Raw genomic sequence first — 13,653 nt, 5'->3', positions numbered from 1 at the left:
ACAGTACCATATTGTGGTAAATTAGAATGTTAACTTCTGGGTGACCAAAGAATCAGTATAAATGTTGATATAATGTGGATATAGCATAGGATCAAAGAATGATGTATTGGAGTTTCAGTCAGTTAGTAGTGTAGTAACATCACCTGCTAAAACTGGAAATAAAGCAAGGAGAAGAAAGGCTGTGAGAGCAACTGATCATGCAAATAACTTTGTGTGAGCTAAGGTTATTCTTTCTGCTCGTATATTAATTGCTGCTGTAAAAATATTTACTGCTCCTAAATAGATGAAACACTTGCTAAGTGCAACAAGAAATTGACTAATTCTACTGAGGCTCCAGCATGAATAATAGCTCATGTTAGTGGGGGTAAACTGTTCATCCTGTACCAGCAACATTATCTACTATAGATGATGTAAGAAGAAGGATTAATAAGGAGGGTAATAATGAAAAACTTATGTTATTGATATGAGGGACTGCTGTATCTCTTGCTCCGATTATTAGTCGTACAAGTCAAAGACCAAATCCACCAATTACAATAGGCACTATACTAGAAAGAAAATCATTATGACTGCATGAACTGTAATGATAACATTATAGATTGATCATCTCAAATTAAGGATCCAAGCTGTCCTAATTCAGTACAAATAAGTTTTGTTATTGAAGTTCCTACTACTTTTTGTAAGTTATAGGTGGCAGACTGTAAATCTACTTATCACATTTTTTTCTCTTATCATAAATTTTGAGCCTGTGCAGTCCTAAAGCATCAACAGTACACTGACCATTGCAGTGTCAGAAAACAGCCTCAAGAAGGTACTGAGCCATGTGCCATTGGAAAGATCAGGCAGCGCCACACCTCCAGGAAGAAAGAGTTTAGCGTCCGCTGTCAATGCTGTCGCAGCGAGGCCACCATCGCTCATTTACCCCAGTTTGGTTGCAGACTTCGAGAGCATCAGTACTGAGTAATAGGAAGATGATACATAACCTGCATTCTGGGATTGTCAATAGTGAACAGTACTTGCAAGTAGGAGGCACAGAAAGCAAGTTACGTTTCTTTCTTTCTTAGAAATAAAGAATTCTATTAATTTGAAAGTGTTATGTACAGATCATTTTAGATTCTTGCCACTGGCCATTGCAACTTCTCTCCTTCTTTGTTGGTGTCCGTGCTGAGTCCGTCAGTAGCTGACATAATAAGTATTATACTCAATTATGATTCTAGACTTCAATTCTAGACATTTAAAAATTTACTAACGTCTACACGATTATTCTTTTAATTATAACTTTGATGGTTAGTTATTTATTTAACTTAAGTGTTTAGTGTAATGAAATTAAAACTGATGTGTAAATTATGACTGTTGTAGGAAGTATAAATCCTAATTTTAATTGATTATGGACTCTTATTATAAGTTGTAATAAGGGGTGAATATCTGATTTGTATGTCATAATAAAGTGTGATAGTAGATAATAGTAGTATAATTGTTATTACGTTGTTGTATTGTTTTCCATAACTGACTGTCTAACAATTCATTCTGGTAAAAAATCAGGGAAAAGTTGTAAGCCACCAGATAAGTGATAAAAATATTATAAATTTTAATTTCTGTTTCTATATCTCTTATGAATAGATCTGATTTAAGGAAAACAAAATTATTGCTTGAATGATAATACTAAAGTTAATCTTTGTAATGAATAGCTAATAAAAGTTAATGACCTAATTATTCATTCTAGAAGTCTGATTGGTGAGTATACTAGAAGTTGTAATGATACTGATTTAAACCTCCTAATGCTTCAATAATAATTCTTAGGCCAAAAATAATTCAAATAAATGTTCTTAATTGGACACAATATGAAAGAACTATTAACCTAGCAGTTTTTTGTCATTTTATTGATGATAAACAATTATTTCAACCTGGTGTACCCATGACTTACGAAAATCAAAAGTAGAATTGGGCAGCAATAACCTTTAATAATAATCTCGATCTGATTATAAGTGACTCTCCTTCTCATCTTATTAGATACTTTTTTAATGAATAATGTGGAAAATAATAAGAGAGTTGATGCTATCGCTTGAACACTAAAATATTTAAATGATGATCATTTTATTATTATGTTTTTATTGCTTTTTAATAGGCTGATAAATGAAAGTAACTTTAAATGCAAACATTTTGGGTTAGGCTTTACCGTGACTGTTACTGACATTAAACAACAAGTTTACTATTACCAGTCACTTTTTATTTGTCTCCACAAAGCGTTTCAAAGACTTAAACCTCCATCATCAGGTGGATTTACATTTGTTAGTATGACATTTGTGTGTATATGTGTTATGTTACGACATTTTTGGAGGAACGCCACTAGACATGTCATTAACAAATGTAAATCCACCTGATGATGAAGGTTTAAACCTTTGAAACGCCTCGTGGAGATAAATAAACAGTGATTGGTAAAAGTAAACTTGTTGTTTCATTTAATTAAAACGAGAGTAAGTTGCTCTACAATCCTTCATGACATGGACAAGATCCGTCCTATCATTTACGTTTGCAGGAAGAGTAGGTTTTTGGGGTTATTGGTGATTGAAAAAGGAGAAAACTGATACACTACATGATCAAAAGTATCCGGACACCTGGATGAGAATGACTTAAAAGTTCGTGGCGTCCTCCATCAGTATTGCTGGAATTAAATATGGTGTTGGCCCACCCTTAGCCTTGATGACAGCTTCCATTCTCGCAGGCGTACGTTCAATCAGGTGCTGGAAGGTTTCTTGCGGAATTGCAGTACAAGATCTTGGGAGGAAACAAACACTACTCCAGCTGTCTGCATTTTCCTACGACAGAAAAAGTGAAAAAAATATTATCTTTTTATTTAACTACAGGTATTAAAACCGTTGATGAACCCCTCCTTCTCTCATTATGGACATTCCATTATGGAGAGTCCAATCAGCTAGAAGTTTGTTTCCTCAAACAGAGATTATCAGTTACAATTTTCAATTTGATCATTATTTTTGGAGATAGGTTCAGTGTTGCGGCCGTTTTCTGCCTACAAGGAAAGTGAAGAAATACACTGTTACATAAGAAAGTGTTCAACTCTAGCACTCGTAGAACTTCCCCTGGAAATGTTGGCTGATGTTTGCTGTCTAGTTAGGAGAGCACATCTGAAAACCAGAAGCTTCAGGACTTACACGATTATTTCTGGACCAGTGGTTCGATAACAAGCATATACCAAGAAATACGTCTTACTGCAGTGGTACGCCCCATCGGACTAATAATGTCCCTGAAGAATGAAACCAAAGGACAAATACATTATTATGAGAAGTTCATCCAAATGTTTGCTCAATACTAAAACATCTCTGAGAAGACGCAGAGTACCACGCCCAACTGTTTAGCCGATTAATGTCAAATCTCGATGTGAAAAGAAAAAAGAAGTCAGCAATTAAGACTGACGAAACTACTTCAAATATTTTAAAAGGCTCTATATTGACGGTAACCTAAAATCATTTCTGACTTGTGTGACTTATGCACATAAATTACAGTGAAGAAGAAAACGTCACAACCCTTGGAAATTATGTAAATACTGAAAGGTAGTTTAATGAACGTCATACTCTTTGGCTGTCTTGTAAATAAGTTTAATAAGGGGCAAAATGAGACTACCTACTTGTGTTTTTCCTTGGAAACGACAGAAATTCGACAAAATGTCTGCTGCAAGTTGTAAAGTATTCTCTAATGAAGCCCGAGAATAGTATCTCAAAGGCCATAGCTCTTGTAGGAAATCATTTCGGTTTTCCCCTTGAGAGATTCTATGAATAATATTCTGAATGAGTGGATACCGAACACAAAATCGTAGCAGCGGAAACACAGGGAAATGACAAGTAACAGCATGTATTCATTCTCCCTCCGTCTTATATTGTGTCGTGGCTACAGCACCTTTGCTGCACTGCTGTGTACAGGTGGGAAACCACTTATTCCAGCAAGAGCCCCAGGCTCCGTAGGACTGTCACTCTGTACAAATGTCACTCCGTACAAGTATTCCAACCCTGTACAAACCTTCCAACTTCTTTTTTTTTTACAGTGAGGCGTGGGGCGACTCCCCGGCTCTTAGGTTGTCCATTCTGAAGTGGAGCCACTCGAGCACACCCAGAAAAGAGGTCTTACTCCGTGCCAGCGTGGTCACGAAGCCAATGTGAAGAGAAAAGCTTATTTTCCTTCAATGCTCAACGCCATCTTGGTACTTTATCTCTCATAATATGTTTAGCGGGTGTCAAAATTATTGGCACCTGATCATTTGATGATCCTATGCTCCAACAACACATCGGCGGGTCTGGAATCCCTAGCAAAATTGAAGTTATAGATAAAATTTCCTTATCAAGTTTTCCAACTCATTTATTCTGCACGTTATCGATCGGTGATCATAGTCAGTGGTTACATAATATTCCCTTCTGTACGAATCTTGATTGGATTTTGTGTCAGCTCAATAATTCGACACTCTTCCGTTGTAAGGGCTGGACGAAATGGTTGCTAAAGCTTCTCCATGAGTTTGTGAAACATTTAAGAAAAGTCTCAGATTCATGATTCTACTACTCTGTTCAAGAACTCTTTTGTGTATTTATTTATCTATTTATTTATATTTTATTTATTTAGCCTGACCAGATTAGGACCTTACGGCCTTCTCTTACATCTGACCAGGTACAACACTCACCAAAGATATTGAAAAATCACAGTAATGATAATAATATTAATATTAATAATAATAATAATAATCACAGTAATTGACACTAACAATGATAATAACTGATTCTGATAATGCTAATAATAATTGACACTAATAATAATAACGATAATAATAATAACTGACACTAATAATAATAACCATAGATATACTGAAGGTCATTAAAAGTTATATAGGTTGTTTTAGCACATTTGAATCCATGTTTAGTATTATAGAAGCGGATGGGATAAAGAAAGAGGAGAAGATGGAAATGGCAGTGACAGTGGCTGTTAGGAAGAACAGAATTCAAATAAAGAACTCTGCTGACATCAGGGAGGGAAAAGGTTTGACGAGAGTGAGCTGTAGGCTAGTACATGGAAGAGATGTCTATTGTAACAGAAGAAAGAAGTTTGGAAGAAATTTAATTTCTTGACATTTTGATGAAGATTTTCCGGAGAAAGCTTCTTAATACAGAAAATAATTTAGAGAACATGGGAGAGTTACATGATGGTACAGATATTATTTTAGTTCGTTGAGAACGAATATTTATGCTGTGCATTTCAGTCAGCAGTTTAAGAGTTAGAGATAAATAAGAGGGAGTGCAGTGATTGAGAAGACGTTATAGCAAACATACAGTATGATTGTGTCTCCACTTATCGGCACGCAGCCATGATAATTGTCCATAGACATGAGCGGGGTGGTAGAAATGGGGTACGTCACAAATGTATCTCACACAAGTATTTATCACCAGTTCTATCCTGCCTGAGGTTTCGTGCGTTCTTGGAGAATAGGAACACTATAGTTAAGTATAGGGAGTATTAGTGACTAAGACCTTCTTTTTACGATTCTTGAGAATCTTTTCTCTTCTGCAATTCTGGAGAGAATAGTGCTGGTACCTACTAATATCATTCTGGTGAGAAATTCCATATGTCATTTACAGATTACTTACCACTATCACGGTCAAAATTTGATCAACTTAAATTGTATTGCTTGGTGCGGGTAGTTTACTCACGACACGATCAACACTAGAAGTGCTTGTTTCCATTGTGATAAAAGTAGTATTGTAGAGCTGGGTTACTACAAGTTCTAACTGCATGGTGTCAGTTTCGATATTGTGGGATCGGAATGTTACTCCTGTGGCTTAAGCGCTGTGTCACCTCTGTTGGTCTCTGGTGTCTGTTTATTTTAATATAAGGCAGGGGCACAATACTAGATTCTGGGCGACTCTCAGAGGATATGTCGAGTAATACAGGGATGGAAAGAAAGACACATATCAGGATGTCGCTTTTCATTAGAGTGATGCTACCAGCCACATTGTCACTGCTCAACAAAAATGACGACTCTGCTGTCTGGTTTTTCCATTCACCAAGGTGCCCGATTCACTCCGAGAGAGCGAGACAACCCCACCCGGCTGATGTAGGTCAGTGCACCCTCGGGAAATCGATTCTCACAGGGTTATCAATGACCCCACCCCCTCCATCTCTGACTAACCTGTTGCCTACAGCAACAGGTCTCAGACAACCAGTGCCGAGGACACCTTGCTGTGGCTAATGCTTCCTGCATTGCGTGACCCCGCAAATGCTGACATGAAACGGCTCCGTCTCCAGCACTGCTGTTTCAGAACTGAGCAGATCCTAGTTCGAACAATGTGCCTAGCAGAGAAGCATGTGCTGTCCTGGCCACACCATGCCTCATGTTTCATGTAGAGAGCTATAAATATATCGTAATTGTCGCAGAGGAAGAGAACATGAAGCTTGGTCATGACTACCATTACTATAGACTAAGCATTAGAGGAAACATGCAGAGTAAAGTCGACTTTCGTCAACGTCCGATGTGGGGCGTATGATGTTCGCAGGATGTACCAGGAACCTGGACAACAGAGTTCGAGACGACTACTAGTGTTCATGGCTTGATGCGCTCCAGGACAAGAAGGGAAGACAGCATGTCAACAGGATCTGCGGAGCCGGACAGAGGAGACGATGACATTCACCTCTGATAGACGATAGACAACCTGATAGACAACCTGATAGACAACCTGCGTGTTGTGATGAACTGCTGCGTCGTACAGAAAAATTAAGTAACTAGACCTTTGACTTTGACACACATAAGACAGGCTGTTGTTGTTGTTGGTCCAGAGACTGGTTTGATGCAGCTCTCCATGCTGCTCTGTCCTGTGCAAGATTCTTCACCTCCGAGTAACTATCGCACCCTACATCCTCCTGAATCTCTTACGTGCATTCATCTTTTGGTCTCCCTCTAAGATCTTTATCCTCCACGCTGCTCTCCAATACTAAATTGATGATCGCTTGATGCCTCAGAATATGTCCTACCAACCGATCTCTTCTTCTGTTCAAGTTGTGCCACAAATTCCTCTTCTCCCCAATTCTATTCAGTTCCTCGTCATTAGTTACGTGATCTACCCATCCAATGTTCAGCATTCTTCTGTAGCACCATATCTCGAAAGCTTCTGTTCTCTTCTTGTCTAGGCCGGCCGGAGTGGCCGAGCGGTTCTAGGCGCTACAGTCTTCGACCGCGCGACCGCTACGGTCGCAGGTTCGAATCCTGCCTCGGGCATGGATGTGTGATGTCATTAGGTTAGTTAGGTTTAAGTAACTCTACGTTCTAGGGGACTGATGACCTCAGAAGTTAAGTCCCGTAGTGCTCACAAGGGAACCTCCCCATCGCACCCCCCTCAGATTTAGTTATAAGTTGGGACAGTGGATAGGCCTTGAAAACCTGAACACAGATCAATCGAGAAAACAGGAAGAAGTTGTGTGGAACTATGAAAAAAATAAGCAAAATATACAAACTGAGCAGTCCATGCTCAAGGTAGGCAACATTAAGGTGAGTACCAGCTGAGAAGCTCCGTGGTCCTGTGGTTAGCGTGAGCAGCTGTGGAATCAGAGGTCCTTGGTTCAAGTCCTCCCTCGAGTGAAAAGTTTAATTTCTTTATTTTCGCAGTTATGATCTGTCCGTTCGTTCATTGACGTCTCTGTTCACTGTAATAAGTTTAGTGTCTGTGTTTTGCGACCGCACTGCAAAACCGTGCGATTAGTAGACGAAAGGACGTGCCTCTCCAATGGGAACCGAAAACATTTGATCGCAAGGTCATAGGTCAACCGATTCCTCTACAGGAAAACACGTCTGATATATTCTATACGACACTGGTGACGGCATGTGCGTCACATGACAGGAATATGTTGTCGACCCACCTAACTTGTACACTTGGCGAATGGGTAAAAAGATTCTTCTACCTTGCCCGATTTAGGTTTTCTTGTGGATGTGATAATCACTCCCAAAAAAGTGCTGAAAACATAAGAGTTTGTCACATAAACTGCAACAAATGAATGCACAGTTTCACAGTCGCACAGTTTTCCCTGTGCTCTGTCAAAACATATGTTTTTAACGTTTTCCAATTTTTCCGTGTGTAGACCGTCAAATCCTGCAAATGTCCAAGCAAATCTGAACATGTCCTGGAATTTTTGTAGAGCGAAGTTGATTGTATGTGTGTGCCTGAACTTTGATAATCGTATGAAAATAAAAAATTAAATTTTCGCTCGAGGGAAGACTTGAACCAAAGACCTATCGTTCCCCCACTGCTCACGCTAACCACAGGACCACGGCACTTCTAGGCAGGTACTCACCTTAATGTTACGTATCTTGAGCATGGACTGCTCAGTTTGTATATTTTGCTTATTTTTTTCATAGTTCCATACAACTTCTTCCTGTTTTCTCGATTAATCTGTGTTCATTTTTTCAAGGCCTATCCACTGTGCCAACTTATAACTAAATCTGAGGTGGGTGCGATGGGGAGGTTCCCTTGTCAGAGCCATTTGAACCATTTTTCTTCTTGTCTAAATTATTTGTCGTCAATGTTTCACATCCATACATGGTTACACCTCATACAAATACTTTTAGAAAAGACTTCCTGAAACTTAAATCTATACTCGATGTTAATAAAATTCTCTCCCTCAGAAACGCTTTTCTTGTCATTGCCAGTCTACGTTTTAAATCCCCTCTACTTCTACCATGATCAGTTATTTTGCTCCTCAAATAGCAAAACTCATCTACTACTTTAAGTGTCTCATTTCCTAATCCAATTCCCTCAGCATCACCTGATTTAATTAGACTACATTCCATTATCCTCGTTTTGCTTTTGTTGATGTTCATCTTATATCCTGCTTTCATGACACTGTCCATTCCTTTCAACTGCCTTCCAGGTCCTTTGGTGTCTCTGACAGAATTACAATGTCATCGGCAAACCGCAATGTTTTTATTTCTTCCCCGTGGATTTTAATTCCTAATCCTAATTTCTCTTTTGTTTCCTTTACTGCTTCCGCAATATACAGATTGAATAACATCAGAGATAGGTTACAGCCCTCTCTCACTCCCTTCCCACGTGATGACTGGGTGTTGTGTGATGTCCTCAGATTAGTTAGGTTTAAGTAGTTCCAAGTTCTAGGGGACTCATGACCATAGATGTTAAGTCCCATGGTGCTCAGAGCCATTTGCACCACTCCCTTCCCAACCACTGCTTTCCTTTCATGCCCCTCGACTCTTATAACTGCCATCTGGTTTCTGTGCAAATTTTAAATAGCCTTTCCCTCCGTGTACTTGACCCCTGCCGCCTTCAGAAGTTGAAAGAGAGTATCCCAATCAACACTATCAAAAGCTTTCTCTAAGTATACAAATGCTAGAAACGTAGGTTTACCTTCCTTAACCTATCTTCTAAGACAAATTGTAGGTCGGTATTGCCTCACGTGTTCCAACATTTCTTCGGAATTCGAAATGATCTTCCTCAAGGTCGGCTTCTACCAGTATTTCCTTTCGTCTGTGAAGAATACGTGCCAGTATTTTACAGCCGTGACTTATTAACCTGATAGTTCGGTAATTTTCACGCCTGTGAACACGTGCTTTCTTTGGGATTGGAATTATTATATTCCTCTTGAAGTCTGGGGGTATTTCGCTTGTCTCATACATCTTGCCCACCAGATGGTTGAGCTTTGTCAGGGCTGGCTCTCCCAAGCCCATCAGTAGTTCTAAGGAGTGTTTTCTACTCCCAGGGCCTTGTTTCGACTTAGGTCTTTCAGTGGTCTGTCGAATTCTTCACTCAGTATCGTATCTCACATTTCATCTTCACCTACGTCCTCTTCGATTTACATAATATTGCCATCAAGTACAACGCCCATGTATAGACGCTCCAATTACTCCTTCCACCTTTCTGCTTTCCATTCTTTGCTTAGTATTCGTTTTCCATCTGAGCTTTTGATATTCGTATAAGTACTTCACTTTTCTCCGAAGGTCTCTTTAATTTTCCTGTAGGCAGTATCTATCTTACCCCTAGTGAGATATGCCTCTACAGCCTTACATTTTTCCTCTAGCCATCCCTGCGTAGCCATTTTGACTTCCTGTAGGTCTCATTTTTGAGATGTTTGTATTCCTTTTTGCCTGCTTCTTTTACTGCATTTTTATATTTTCTCCTTTCAATAATTAAATTCAGTATCTCTTCTGTTACCCAAGGATTTCTACTAGCCCTCGTCTTTTTACCTACTTGATCCTCTGCTGCCCTCACTATTTCATCTCTCAAAGCTACCCATTCTTCTTCTACTGTATTTCTTTCCCCTGTTCCTGTCAAGCGTTCCCTAATGCTCTCTATGAAACACTCTGCAACCTCTGGTTCTATCATTTTATCCAGGTCCCAACTCCTTAAATTCCTACCTTTCTGCTGTTTCTTCAGTTTTAATCTACAGTTCATATCCAATAGATTGTGGTCAGAGTCCACATCTGCATCTGGAAATGTCTTACAATTTAAAACCTGGTTTCTAAATTTCGGTCTTACCATTATATAATCCATCTGAAACCTTTCAGTGTCTCCAGGCCCCTTCCACGTATACAACCTTCTTTCATGATTCTTAAACGAAGTGTTAGCTATGATTATGTTATGCTCTGTGCAAAATTCTACCAGGCAGCTTCCTCTTTCATGCCTTACCCCATTCCATATTCACCTACTACTTTTCCTTCTCCTGTTTTTCCTAGTATCGAATTCCAGTTCCCCATGAGTATTAAATTTTCGTCTCCCTTCATTATCTGAATAATTTCTTTTATCTCATCATACTTTTCTTCAATATCTTCGTCTTCTGCGGAGCTAGCCGGCATATGAACTTGTACTACTGGGATAGACGTGGGTTCGTGTCTACCTTGGCTACAGTAATGCGTTCATTATTCTCTTCGTAATAGCTGGCCCGTGCTCCTATTTTTTATTCATTATTAAACCTACTCCTGCATTATCTCTATTTGATTTTGTATATACACTCCTGGAAATTGAAATAAGAACACCGTGAATTCATTGTCCCAGGAAGTGGAAACTTTATTGACACATTCCTGGGGTCAGATACATCACATGATCACACTGACAGAACCACAGGCACATAGACACAGGCAACAGAGCAGGCACAATGTCGGCACTAGTACAGTGTATATCCACCTTTCGCAGCAATGCATGCTGCTATTCTCCCATGGAGACGATCGTAGAGATGCTGGATGTAGTCCTGTGGAACGGCTTGCCATGCCATTTCCACCTGGCGCCTCAGTTGGACCAGCGTTCGTGCTGGACGTGCAGACCGCGTGAGACGACGCTTCATCCAGTCCCAAACATGCTCAATGGGGGACAGATCTGGAGATCTTGCTGGCCAGGGTAGTTGACTTACACCTTCAAGAGCACGTTGGGTGGCACGGGATACATGCGGACGTGCATTGTCCTGTTGGAACAGCAAGTTCCCTTGCCGGTCTAGGAATGGTAGAACGATGGGTTCGATGACGGTTTGGATGTACCATGCACTATTCAGTGTCCCCTCGACGATCACCAGTGGTGTACGGCCAGTGTAGTAGATCGCTCCCCACACCATGATGCCGGGTGTTGGCCCTGTGTGCCTCGGTCGTATGCAGTCCTGATTGTGGCGCTCACCTGCACGGCGCCAAACACGCATACGACCATCATTGGCACCAAGGCAGAAGCGACTCTCATCGCTGAAGACGACACGTCTCCATTCGTCCCTCCATTCACGCCTGTCGCGACACCACTGGAGGCGGGCTGCACGATGTTGGGGCGTGAACGGAAGACGGCCTAACGGTGTGCGGGACCGTAGCCCAGCTTCATGGAGACGGTTGCGAATGGTCCTCGCCGATACCCCAGGAGCAACAGTGTCCCTAATTTGCTGGGAAGTGGCGGTGCGGTCCCCTACGGCACTGCGTAGGATCCTACGGTCTTGGCGTGCATCCGTGCGTCGCTGCTGTCCGGTCCCAGGTCGACGGGCACGTGCACCTTCCGCCGACCACTGGCGACAACATCGATGTACTGTGGAGACCTCACGCCCCACGTGTTGAGCAATTCGGCGGTACGTCCACCCGGCCTCCCGCATGCCCACTATACGCCCTCGTTCAAAGTCCGTCAACTGCACATACGGTTCACGTCCACGCTGTCGCGGCATGCTACCAGTGTTAAAGACTGCGATGGAGCTCCGTATGCAACGGCAAACTGGCTGACACTGACGGCGGCGGTGCACAAATGCTGCGCAGCTAACGCCATTCGACGGCCAACACCGCGGTTCCTGGTGTGTCCGCTGTGCCGTGCGTGTGATCATTGCTTGTACAGCCCTCTCGCAGTGTCCGGAGCAAGTATGGTGGGTCTGACACACCGGTGTCAATGTGTTCTTTTTTCCATTTCCAGGAGTGTATAATCCTGTATTCACCTGACCAGAAATCTTGTTCCTCCTGCCACCGCACGTCACAAATGTTCACTAGATCAAACGTTAACCTGTCCATTTTCCTTTCTAAATTTTGTAACGTACCTGCCCGATTAAGGAATCTGACATTCCACCCTCTGATCCGTAGAACGTACTCTTTTGATTTTTTGCCTAGATGCATAGATTTTAAAATTTTGAACTGTCTAATATCAAAATCTGCGAAAAAAGTTGCATATAGATGAATATGTTTTCTTCGTGGCTGCTGCAAGGAGAGAATGGCTTAGGTACAGGATGAGTTGGCGGTTGGAAGTTTTCGTCACTCCGGTTCTCAGAGAACGCCGGGCGAAGTCGGAGAAAACTGCTACACCTAGCGATGAAAACTCTGTCTCTCGTGGCAGCTGAAATACTCACAGTCCGCATCTCGTGGTCGTGCGGTAGCGTTCTCGCTTCCCACGCCCGGGTTCCCGGGTTCGATTCCCGGCGGGGTCAGGGATTTTCTCTGCCTCGTGATGACCGGGTGTTGTATGATGTCCTTAGGTTAGTTAGGTTTAAGTAGTTCTAAGTTCTAGGGGACTGATGACCATAGATGTTAAGTCCCATACTGCTCAGAGCCATTTGAACCAAATACTCACAGTCACCGTAAGATTTTCTGGAAACACTTTCAGAATGAGAAGGTTGAACAAAAGTCGCAGTATAGTATCTTCTTACTAATAAACAGGTCGCTTAGGGAATGTCTTTAACACACAAGCTGACGGCGAAATATTACGCGTCGTTCGGACCGTGATAGTAGCCGATTCTCCCAGGATAGTTAATAGGCGAAGAAATCACTATGCGCTGGATTGCTAAACACACTAATCGTTTTATGAAGGTCCGTGGATCCAACATAGAATAGAAGTTCGTAGACAATATTTACTTTCCTTATCACAAAATAAATTTTTTATTCTTCATAATTGCGATTACAAGTTGTATCTCCTCTGCACTTCAAATTACGTCTATATGCAAATTACGTATCTGACCCCTCCAAAAAAATGTCCAATAGGCATTCATCATGTCCAAAAATTTCGAAAGGCATAGATGCTCTTTTCCACAGCAAAGTGTGTTGTCTTCCCAATTACGGCACCGCATCATCGCTGGTACTCGCAGCCGGAAAAGTACAATAATATTAGTTAACTCCTCCGCTGCGTAATTAAGATTGCCGTTCTTTTTCATTCACAAAATATA

This window comes from Schistocerca nitens, chromosome 3 (genome assembly GCF_023898315.1).
Source record: "Schistocerca nitens isolate TAMUIC-IGC-003100 chromosome 3, iqSchNite1.1, whole genome shotgun sequence".
Taxonomy (NCBI): Eukaryota; Metazoa; Arthropoda; class Insecta; order Orthoptera; family Acrididae; genus Schistocerca; species Schistocerca nitens.
Note: the sequence above shows the minus strand (reverse complement) of the source record.